Below are 12,424 nucleotides of genomic sequence, written 5' to 3'. Positions count from 1 at the left end.
ATGTTGCTTACTTTGATATTTCATCCTCAGATTCTCCATAATGTCTACATTCTTTCTTCACTTGCATCTCTTCTGGGTGCGCCAATTTGACTTTGCATGAGGTCACCAGTCTTCTTTCTTGTTCATTTTCACAATTCTTCCAGGACTCCTCCACACTACTTAAACCAAAAACACACTACTATAAAACATATATACAGTTACAATGGCCTAAAGGAATGGAACACTGTAAGGGTCCACAACTTACAAAGGAAAGGGTCATACAGTGCGAATATACTTTAGGCAGTCTTTCACTTATCAAACCCTAACTAAGAGGCAGTCCAGCCCCTAAGAAGAGTGGAGCCTAGCGCTCAAAAGTACTTTCAGTGTAGGCACGTGTGATCGTGCGGTAGAGCGAAAACAGGGTCTCTTGCAGGGGCTGTAGCAACTCAGGAAGGTGGGTGAGGCAGTGAAGAATAAGTTCCCACTATTCGAGGAGGGTCTCCCCAAAAGGGCAGAACAGGTTCCAAGAGTTGGAAAAAGGACAGTAGCACAGGCTACCCTGAGAAAGGTGAGTGGCCCTAAGGGGACGCTCATGCATAAAAATTGATGGATGTGCCAGGGGCCACCAGTAGGGGTTGCAAGTACTCACCGACCTAAGGCACACTCAGGACCAAACTTCGGCAGTCGAGTCCACTTTGGTTGTGGGTTCAAATGCAGTAATTGTGGGCTCTGCGGCTTTCAGCGGCAGAGTTCCAGGGATGATTCTGTGGCGGGACAGTGACGATTTCTCCTCTCCTGGTGAAGGAATCGACTCGATTTTACTGCAGCATGTCTCAGGGCAAAGGGGGGCAGAGCAGTAGTGCACCCTCGAAGTTTGTCACCACGGCTGGGCGACACAGTGACCGCGTTCACTCGGGTTCAGGCATACTCTTCTAATTCTAGACCTTCGGTGCCTAGGTGAACAAAATCCGGCAGGAGGGTTCCATATACCCAGTGCTTACGATCTCCAAAGTCTCAAGTGTCAACTTGGGACAGCGGCGGTTCCAGAGCAAAGGTCCCGTGCAAGCTGGTCAGTTTGCTGGTTGGCCCAGGAACACTTCCGAGAAGGCTTGCTTTCGGGATAAGGTGGACATGCTGTGAATAGTTGTTCCCACTATTCAAAAGAGTCGGAGCGCCTTTGGAGACCTTCTAAGTTCGATCATAGGCAGAAGGGTCCAGGCTCAGGGTGCCAAACCTTACTGTGGGTCATGAGCGGTACCCCGACTCGGCTTCTTGGTTTCAGGATGCTTGGATCCTATCCTAGGCTCAGTGAGAACTCAAGAGATCATCCTGATATGGGTGTTTGGAGCCTTCTCTTATCCAGAATTTCTTTCGTGCCAAAACGAAGAGGACCCAATCGGAGTTCTGCTCACATACAGGCATGCCGGATGTGAGCAGAACTACAATCACGGACCACAGTGGTCCCAGTCATTCCCAGCACACCAGAATCTCTGGCACCCAGGATGTGTATTGGAATTAGACAGTCCAGCCCACATCCTGGAGGCACACACAAAAGGCATGCAGAAGCCCGTCAAAGCTTCGGGTTTCGCGGGAAGTGCATGACCAAATAAGGGTTTTCACAGGTCTGCCTGGGGAAGGCAAAGGGACAAGCTGGCCAAAGGACAGAACAAAGGACCTCGTGGAATAGCCATATTGGAGCCAAGCTACTGTCCTGTGACAAACGTGGTAAATGCAAAATGAAGCACCCGAAAGGGTTTAAAATATATGAAAAATAACAGCTGCCACCAGCTCTATCCAACACACATCTGTACTTCTACCAAAAAATCCTTTGAGGGCATCTAGGGCATTTAGAAATTAAAGGAAGACCCCAGCACACTGTACTGTAAGGTACTTTGTGCACTAGTAACATGTTGCTGAAAAATTGAAACAATGCAAAGGACTAAGGGAAACAAAGTCTCCCAGTACTGACTGTCTTTTAGGGCATGTCAGTTTCCCCATAACAAAGTGAGCGAGCGGAGTGCAGCAGAAGGCTGTGCTCCACTGGAAAAGTCAAGCCAGGGTTGTCAGACAACAGCAAAATGTTGGAGGGGTGGGGGTTTACAACTGGAGGGAAAATTACACATAAATGGAAATCTTTCCTAACAAATATACCCTGACTTTAAAGTCGTTTTTCATTCATCCCAACGTAGCAGTGGGTGTGCCACTCAGCGTGCTAAGTCCAGGCACTGGCAAAGTAACCAGACAACATGTCTGAATTTGAGTGGAGCGAGGAGCAGCAGGAACAAGACCTAGCCGACAGCATCAAAGAGGTGCTAGGGAGCTCGTTGGTGGATGCAGTGGCTCAAGGGGTCAAACCCCTACAAGATAGGTTGGCTACATTAGAATCAATGCTAAACCAGCTATGGAATAGCACCGAAGTAGTATGAAGCATGCCCACAGAGACCTTGGAGCAAGGGAAAAAGTGGTGTACAGAGACCCGTAAGATGAAATCCTCTACCGACCCCCCCAGGCCGTATCCAAGGGGCAGACACAGAGGCCCCAGAGGCTGCTGATGCCTTTGGAAAGTTAAGAGACACTTTCCTTCAGAGATCAGTGGTTCCAAGCCACAGGACGCCCTCCCTGGGAGGATAATATGGGTAACACAATCAGAGACTCTGAAGAAGAGTCGCCAGAGACCGCCCTATCCTCGCAGGAGGAAGACGAGAAGCCAGAACAAGACTGGCCTATACCATCCAGGGGCAAGAGAATGCAGCAAGAAAAGCACAAAGAGAGCGAAGAAGAGGAAATAGCAGTCATGTTCGAGCCTGAGAATATCAGGAAGCCCAGGTCAACAGACCGGCAACCTTCACCCAGAGTATCTAAATACATGGCCTACAGGCTCAGGTAAGCATTAGACAAAAAGGCAAGGCAGTGCATGAGAGCGGAATGCCCTGTCCAGACCTACCAGGCAAGGTGGCAGAAGCACCAGAGTTGGATCCAAAGATGTTGGCTTTCGTCACTAAAACGCATATGTATCCATGCAGGGGAATAGACAGGTCCTGGAGAATCTGCCAAGAGAAAGTTCTGGAACTAGCAGGCCCTCAGGCAAATATATGGGACCTAGCGGAATGCGCTAGAGACACCGGGGAAGGGGTTGACTTTGACGCACTGGCAAACTGGGCAATATCTTCAGAAAGGAGAAGAGGCCTCCTACTGAAGATTGAAGCAAAACTAGGAGACGTAGCCACTTACGAGGCAGGAGAAATGGCCCATGGGCTCTTATTTGGAGAGACTTTCGGCAAGGAGATGAGGAGGTTCGTACGAACCTACACCTCACTGGAGAAGCCCCAAGCCTCAATAAGAAACATTTTCCCAAGCAGAGTTTTTGCCAGGACCGGCCGCTATAGAGGTTGCGCAGCCAGTCATTTTCAAGGTGCGAGGAGACCTCAAAACAACAGGATAACAGGAGATGTGAGAGGCAAGGGAGGCAGCGAAGCTCATCGCAGTCATGGGCTCCATCCACACGGAGGAGCTATGATGCGGCTTGGAATAAATGGTCGACCAGGTGCAGAGACATTTTCATCCCGTTTCTGCCCCTATAGTAGGTGTCCTAAATTTTCTAGCTTCTCCATTGAATGATGGTAAGGCATTCAGGACTATCCGAGTGTATATCAGTGATATCAGCAGGACACCTGCCAAAAGAAGGGATTCTGGTAGGGGAGAACCCAGCAGTAGCGAGGCTCATGAAAGGGGCCCATTTCAACCCCCTCCGACCCCCCCGAACCAAGAAACGTGCAGGTGTGAGACGTAACGATAGTATTGCGCCTCTTGGCGAGCTGGCCTTCGAATAGGTACCTATCCTTGAGACAGCTATCAGGCAAGCTAGCCATGCTACTATGCCTAGTATCATGCATGAGAGTAGCAGATGTCAGAGTACTATAAGTAAAGAGAAAGACTTTCGGGCCCAAAGGGGTGATCTTTACCCTAGCTAAGAGAACAAAGATGAACTCCACGTCGATATCGTATCTCTATTTACCAGAACACCCAAAATGGTACTTTGCGGCATGCATCAGGGAGTACCAGTTCCGGACAGCTGAGTACAGACCTGCAGGAGTTGAGTTACACAGCTCTTAATGGCGCATAGGAAGCCTTACCAAGCGATAGCAACAGTCACCATTGCCAGGTGGGTAGGAGAAGTAATGCAACTAGCAGGTATTGATCTGAATAGGTTTGGTGCACATTCAGTAGAGGAGCAACGGCCTCGAAAGCGTTCGTAGCAGGAGTCACGCTGCAAGATATTATGCAAGCAGCAGACTGGGCTAGCGATATCACGTTTAAGACCTTCTATTTTAAGCCATTTGAAGAGATGGTGGTGACTGTAATCTGAAGCTTTGAACAAGCATAATGCTCACCTCCTGTCTGACATGGAATGAAGATTACACCTGCATACTGCGGAGGGAGTCTTGATTCTATTAAAGACAAGGAGGCGAGCATTAATATCCCACCCACTACATGTACGACATGAATTATTATAAGATGTGAATGTTCTTTAAGATGTGACAGACAGTACAAGGACACCACCCTAACAGCTTGCCTTGTATGTCCTACTGGGGATGATCAGATGGCAAACTGAGCGTCAAGTAAGAGAGGTCGGCGCAACCTAGAAGGAGTAATAAAGCGCAGCGGACACGCAGCAAGCTAGAAGGAATAATACAGCGCAGCGGACATGCAGCGGATCTAACGCAGTAGAGAGACAGAAGTTTGTTGAGACTTTCGTTTGAGTTAAAGTTACAATGATCGATCAGTTCAGAGCATAGAAAGAGGAGGAGGAGTTAGGAGACCGGAAGTGACATATTGACTGGGAAAGCACTGCCAGGAACTACAGGTGGCAGAGGGAAATGTAGTTTTGAAAGAAATAAAAAGGGAAAACGAGTAAGTGGAGACAATTTCACTGTGTTTTCTGTTATTTTATTAAAACTGCTGAAGAGTGGTATTAAAGAAGTTGAAGCATAATGCTCGCCTCCTTGTCTTTATTAGAATCGGGACTCCCTGCGCAGTATGCAGGGGTAATCTTCATTACATCACAGAGTGACCAGGTTCGCCTGGGAGTAGGAAGACACCATCTCAGTTCAAATGAAAATCTCTTTGCAGTGCAGGTCAGGAGCAGAGTACCCACCACAGGGGAGAAGAGCTTATTCAGGTGCTTCCTAAACAAAGCACTTCAGGGTCTGTGGAGGAAGAGTGGAAAACCTCCTGCTTGCACAGTGACCTGACCACAAAACATTACAAAATGAACAGAACATATGCCTAGTCTAGACCTAAGCACACAAAATACAATGCATGCAGGCCAACAGCGAACATATTTATAATGTAACTGGACGTCCACCATCAGAATACGTTTTACAAGTGCTTAAGGCTGCGAGGTCAGCACTAGAGAAACCAATGTGTGCACAGTCAGCGATGCTGATGTGAACAGCTCTAGGTGAAGGATAGGACTGATGGGTGGAGTGAGGGCATAACAAATGGAGGTCCCGTGTGGGTGCCACCAGTGTCCTACATGCTTTTTTAGATCCCGGGTAAGACATCCCCCATAAGTATGAAGTATAGTTGACAGGAAGTAGAAGTACACAGAAACCACATAGCCAAGATTCTCAATACTGGGCTTGTGAAAAGCAGATGCATTTCTGTCGCAAATGTCGTTTTACAAATTAGAGAAAAAATGTGCTCAATGGTCTGTATCCAGCTCTTTCCCCTGAGACTACGACCCCTCGTCGCATCAAAGGTACAGGGGTGTGCAGTGCTTTCAGGGATCTGTGCAACCCTGCTTCTGCTTCACTGAATGCACTCATGTCGAGCATGAGCTTTTCTATATTTCGTTCAACTCCGAGCTTGTAAATGGACCCCGGAATGTACAGAAATTAAAGTAACGGTAACACGCTTTTTTACAGCTCAACACTAATGAGGTAAAGGTTGTGCCGTCAGTGAAAGACTGAGCCAAGCCGCCCATACATGTCTGTGACGGTCTTCAAGCATATCACTGATATTTTCAGAAGGTGATTAACAGCGGGCACAAAGTTCAACACAGCCACTCCCAAGGAAGGCAACATCATAATCAGAGACCTGTGACTGGCACCTTATCTTGGTGCGTGGGCAGATACTTTGACAAGCTGGGCCCCTGTGAAAACCCCTGCATTCCACAGTAGATGGTCTTTGCGAAGAGGCCATACACCTGATATATGTTTAATCAGACACACTGGTGTGTGTGTGTGAGATAGGAGGCAAAATTCAAAGGGGCAGCTTGCATTTGCATAGCAATGTAGGGGGCAAAATGAGTACCAATTACAGCACTGAAAAGTTATAGATCAGGAAATGTTTTTATTAAACAAGGCTGTGCAAATTCGCCTGTGATGTTGTGTGCCATCCAGGGCAGGGAGAGAGCAAAGGGTGTTTGGCAGGGTACGTGCTTCCTGGTGCAGGGGCCCCGGGAGCTTTTTGCATTTTTACTTGGAGTCATGCTGGGTGAAGAGTATATACTTTTTAAAGCGTTCTCTAATTCTACCAGCTCCGCCTGCATCCAGTCGGTGAGTGAGGAGACCTGTATAGCACAAAAGCTAACTTGCTTCTAGGAACTTCAGGGGTGTTAGGAAACATGGAGGGCTCTCTCTGATGCAGATAGCCAAAGCAGATTTACAAATATCCATAACATAAGCAATGAAGGGAATCAGAATCACTTACAGAGCTACAGATAAGACACAGGGCAATTAAATGATTTGCCCAGGATCACACTCTTTGGTTGTACCAAGCAGATGGTGTTGCAATATACACTCAGTTATGTAGGCCAGACCACCCCTGTGCATTTTCACTAGTTCTTCTGTAGACCATGCCCATCTTTAGGCCAACCTCACCAACTCTTAGGTGTTGCCCAAGAGTCAAGCTACGCCCCCAAATGAGCCCCGCCCCCTCCATTTCTCACCCCACTTAAAGCACTGGGCAAACATCTCCCTTCCAGGTGCTTCAGGATGATTATGGCATGTGTGGCAGCGTGCCGTATTGGAGAGATTTTTCTGAGACAGCCGGTGTTATGTGCTCAGCCTTAATGCAGCCAATCAGCCATCGCTGATTGGTTGCTTAAGCGCCCAGATGCCTTTGGGCCCGGCACGCTTTACAAATAAACAAAATACAAAAATACAAATGAGCCGAACACAGCCGAAGACCAGGGGATATCGCATGCCTGTCTACATAAGAGAAAAAAAAACCTGAGAATTACGTCACCCAAGCTCCGCCCACTGCCACGCCCACATATTTAAAAAAAAAGACGCCTACCAAGAAACATAAAAAAGTGCTAATAAAACAGGACAGTTTTCCCCTAAACTGATAATTGCAAGAGGAACGAGAAAACCTGGCAAATGAGTCAACTTTTGTTTTCTTCCTCACCAGACAATGCATTTCTTTCCCTTTAAAAATGGAGTGTAACTTTACACATGATGTTCTGTACTCACACGTTTAACTTGACAACAGACCACTAGGAAACGTTTATTTTTGCATGGTGCTCGTGCCCAGGCAGCAATTTGCCTAACGCAGGAATGTTTATGGCTCATTTATATAGAGGTGTCCTGATGGGCCATAAACCCGGAGAAGAGCATAAAAACCCTGAGTCTCCGGGGAAAACCCTCGGATCGCTATGGGATACCAAGTATTACATAAAACCAGTCTTCCGTCCGGACTCACTTAAAGGCCAAACCTAAATCCGTGAGACACCATTAGTACAGCGACTAACCATTGAAACACCACCTGAGAGAGAGGGAGGGAGACAGAGAGAGAGAGAGAGGGGGAGACAGAGAGAGAGAGAGAGAGAGAGAGAGGGAGGGAGGGAGAAGTGAGCGAGAGCTTTGTACTGCGCACGCGCAGTGTAGGAGACACGAGCCTCAAAGCCATGCACAGATACAGCGCCAGTCTCTCCGGCGAGACTCGTAGAAGTCCCCGAGGGAGACCGTGGCTCTCTACCGCGCATGCGTAATGCAGGAGATACTAATCACGAGGACACGTTTGAGACACTGCTGCTAGGCGCCTGATCATCAACCGAACCTACGGACTCCTTGACTTCACATTCTGGAGGCAATATTCAGACCAAAAAAGATCATCCCTCAGCTGTTACGGATGGTGAGAGATTTGATATCCTCTTTTTCACTTCCTCATAGGAGCACGTTGTGCTTTGTAGATGTACCCTGGGGTCAAAGGTGAGCGAGAAGGTAACCAACTGTTCTCTAGGCTGCAACCTGCCTGGATTGGGTCTTGATAGTCTGACATTTTACTGTCGGTTCTGGTTGCCCAGGGTTGCCCTGCTGGTTTTTTTCCCCAACCCTTTCTCCTCCTTCGCTCCTGGACTGGGAAACACCTGCCTATCCGAGCTGGACATGGAACAAATGTATTCTTGGAAGCCTCTCCTTATTAGCAAGGCCGAGGGACGTCATGTAACCCCAGGCCAGGCAACACAGTATCTCTTTTTGGGGCTATAAGAATTGCCACCATTTTTAATTTGAAACGTGCCTGTGATAGTGATTCAACAAGAAACCATTTTGAGCGAATAATGGAAGTTGCTCTTTTTATTGGTCAACCCGAACAAAAAACATCTGTAAATTGCAAGTCATACATGCCAATTTGGACAGCTTCTGACCAGAAAGTGAGGCTTTGGCTGTTTTTGCATTCAGTTTCGAGTGCCGAGGCGTCTGAAGCGCGGGCTGCTCGTGGGTGAGAGCTCGGCTTGGGAACAGATCTGGGAGTTTCTTGGGCTAACCTCTGGGCCTTAGGACAAAACAGAGCTCCGCAAGACAAAGTTTGCCGGTGTAACGTCACTTTTTGCTATCTGCCAGAAAATCCTATCGATAGGAAAATCTGACAGGAATTGTAATGTCATTTTTTGCTACCCGTCAGAAAATCCTACCGATAGGAAAAAGTGACATGGTAGGAAAATCTGACAGCCTGACCTGTCATTTTTTCCTACCAGTCAGAAAATCCTACCGACAGCAGGCATTCGGTAACCCACCCAGGGGTAGGAAAAAGTGACGGGGTGGGAAATTCTGACAGCCTAACCTGTCATTTTTTCCTACCCGTCAGAAAATCCTACCGACAGCAGGCATTGGGCAACCGACCCAGGGGTAGGAAAAGGTGACGGGGTAGGAAAATCTCATTTTTTGCTACCTGTCAGAAAATCCTACGGATAGGAAAAAGTGACATGGTAGGAAAATCTGACAGCCTGACCTGTCATTTTTTCCTACCCGTCAGAAAATCCTACCGACAGCAGGCATTGGGTAACCCACCCAGGGGTAGGAAAAAGTGACGGGGTAGGAAAATCAGACAGCCTGACCTGTCATTTTTTCCTACCCGTCAGAAAATCCTACCAAGAGCAGGCATTGGGCAACTCACCCAGGGGTAGGAAAAAGTGACGGGGTAGGAAAATCTCATTTTTTGCTACCTGTCAGAAAATCCTACGGATAGGAAAAAGTGACATGGTAGGAAAATCTGACAGCCTGACCTGTCATTTTTTCCTACCCGTCAGAAAATCCTACCGACAGCAGGCATTGGGTAACCCACCCAGGGGTAGGAAAAAGTGACGGGGTAGGAAAATCAGACAGCCTGACCTGTCATTTTTTCCTACCCGTCAGAAAATCCTACCAAGAGCAGGCATTGGGCAACTCACCCAGGGGTAGGAAAAAGTGACGGGGTAGGAAAATCTGACAGCCTAACCTGTCATTTTTTCCTACCAGTCAGAAAATCCTACCGAAAGCAGGCATTGGGCAACCCACCCAGGGGTAGGAAAAAGTGACGGGGTATGAAAATCAGACAGCCTGACCTGTCATTTTTTCCTACCCGTCAGAAAATCCTACCGACAGCAGGCATTGGGCAACCCACCCAGGGGGAGGAAAAAGCAACGGGTATAGGAAAATCAGACAGCCTGACCTGTCATTTTTTCCTACCCGTCAGAAAATCCTACCGAGTGCAGGCATTGGGCAACCCACCCAGGGGTAGGAAAAAGCAATGGGGTAGGAAAATCTGACAGCCTGACCTGTCATTTTTTCCTACCCATCAGAAAATCCTACCGACAGCAGGCATTGGGCAACCCACCCAGGGGTAGGAAAAGGTGATGGGGTAGGAAAATATGACAGCCTGACCTGTCTTTTTTTCCTACCCATCAGAAAATCCTACCGAGAGCAGGCATTGGGCAACTCACCCAGGGGTAGGAAAAAGTGACGGGGTAGGAAAATCTGACAGCCTGACCTGTCATTTTTTCCTACCCTGTCAGAAAATCCTACCGACAGCAGGCATTGGACAACCCACCCAGGGGTAGGAAAAAGTGACGGGGTAGGATAATCAGACAGCCTAACCTGTCATTTTTTCCTACCCATCAGAAAATCCTACCGACAGCAGGCATTGGGCAACCCACCCAGGGGTAGGAAAAGGTGACGGGGTAGGAAAATCTGACAGCCTGACCTGTCATTTTTTCCTACCCGTCAGAAAATCCTACCGAAAGCAGGCATTGGGCAACCCACCCAGGGGTGGGAAAAAGCAACGGGGTAGGAAAATCTGACAGCCTGACCTGTCATTTTTTCCTACCCATCAGAAAATCCTACCGAGAGCAGGCATTGGGCAACCCACCGAGGGGTAGGAAAAAGCGATGGGGTAGGAAAATCTGACAGCCTGACCTGTCATTTTTTCCTACCCGTCAGAAAATCCTACCGCGAGCAGGCCTTGGGCAACCCACCCAGGGGTAGGAAAAAGTGACGGGGTAGGAAAATCTGACAGCATGTTCTGTCAATTTTTGCTTCCCATCATAAAACCCTACCAATAGCACATTTTGACCGTGTAGAAGGAAAGTGGGGGTACATTTCAATGGGTAGGCACATTTGACAGGCTGTGCAGGGGTATGAAAATGTGACAGGGTAGGAAAATATGACCGCATGTAATGTCATTTTTTTCCACCCATCAGAAAATCCTACCGATAACACATTTTGACATCACATAGGTTAGAAATCCTTGTAGCTGGTTGGTGCGGCCCTATACATAGGCGGCCTGGTCCACTGGGGATGCTAGGCCATTGGTCCCAGCTTCACCTGCTCCTCTTCTTCCACATTGGATTCTTCTTCATACTCCATCAAGCACAAAGCTCATAATTGGTAATTACTATAAGAATTCACTAGATCTCTTATTTGTGGCCTAATGTGCACCTGGTACTGCAGACATGAGAGCAGAGGCTACTTTTGAGGTCACAATAACTCCAAACCTGTGCTTGATCCCAGACCGTCAGCGCTGGTCCGGTTCTTCCCACCCTGAGCTTAAATTTGTTACTTTCCTTGCAGCACAACTCACAGGGACAGGGATCCTTGTGATGGATTAGCACATATGGCCGTTGGTCTGGGGTTGACCGGTACACTGGGGTCTTGGGATAGGGCATCTGGGCACTATAACTTAGGGTTTGGACTGATGAAGGTCGGAGGCTTGTACCCTCTTTCAGGTGGGATAACTTCTCACAGGGAGCTCTCTGCCCCCATTTGGAACTGCAGGGTGCATTTTTTCTGGCATCCAAGTTCTAATAATATGAAACACTGAGAGGTTTCTGCAGGTTTGGTCTTTCTCACTGCTGCCTAAGCTACACCCAAATGCAATGAAAAGTTGTCTTGTAGCCCTGAAGGCTTTTGTACGGTCGAAGTAATACTTTAAGGCCCTCTTGACGTCTAAAGAATGTAATGCTGATTATTCACAGTATGTAAATCTATGAAAGATCCAATGCTGGAGAAAATCTAAAAAGGCAGAGGTGAGACAATTTGATAGGGTAGTAAAATATGACAGCAAAGGTCATCATTTTTTCCTACCCATCAGAGACCACTATTTACAGGAAAATGGGGGGGCAAGTGAGGAGGGGAAGGACAACTGCGACAAGTGACAGTTTTGCCTGTGAGATTAAGATTGCAGTCAACAGGTAAGTATGTGCTCTGAAATGGACGAGTGCTAAATAAAGAAAAGGGGAAAGAGGGGCAGGGGTGGCAAGGGAGGGAGGGGAGTTACGAGTTAGAGATTTAAGCGAGGGATGGGATTGGTCAGCGGTTTTGTCTCTGTGCAGCATTATGCTTGCAGACATCTATGGATCAGCTGCTGTGAATAAGTCGTGGGAGAGGAAAAACATGCTGCTGTTAACACTATCACTGTGCACGGACTACAGAGCGAAGATGCCGGCGACTGGAAATCGTACTGGGGTTCTGACACTGAACTCCCCGCTCTGATGCCCATGCTCACAGCTATGCGCTGTCAGGAAACTGGACGAGGAATTAAAGAATGTCTTCACCGGCACAGCTAGGAGGCTAGTGCAGAGCAGTATCCGGACACTGTGATGTCATGTAGACGGAGCACCTGTAATTAACTCTTGCTATATAAAGCACGATGCAGGTGTTTGTCTCCATCACACCCCTTGTGT

General features: G+C 47.9%; 1 protein-coding gene across 1 annotated transcript in view; it reads left to right on the top strand.

Annotated features, from left to right (window-relative positions):
* Positions 1–7,986: 7,986 nt before the first annotated feature.
* LOC138489267 (zinc finger protein 84-like) overlaps positions 7,987–12,424 on the top strand; it is a 58,633-nt gene continuing 54,195 nt past the window's right edge. The window contains exon 1 of the mRNA XM_069616961.1: positions 7,987–8,118. The gene's annotated coding sequence lies outside the window, so the exon portion shown is untranslated. The remainder of the gene's footprint in view (positions 8,119–12,424) is intronic.

This window comes from Ambystoma mexicanum, chromosome 9 (assembly GCF_040938575.1).
Source record: "Ambystoma mexicanum isolate Mex_15411 chromosome 9, UKY_AmexF1_1, whole genome shotgun sequence".
Lineage (NCBI taxonomy): Eukaryota > Metazoa > Chordata > Amphibia > Caudata > Ambystomatidae > Ambystoma > Ambystoma mexicanum.
Note: the sequence above shows the minus strand (reverse complement) of the source record. Positions and strands in the feature narration are given on the sequence as shown.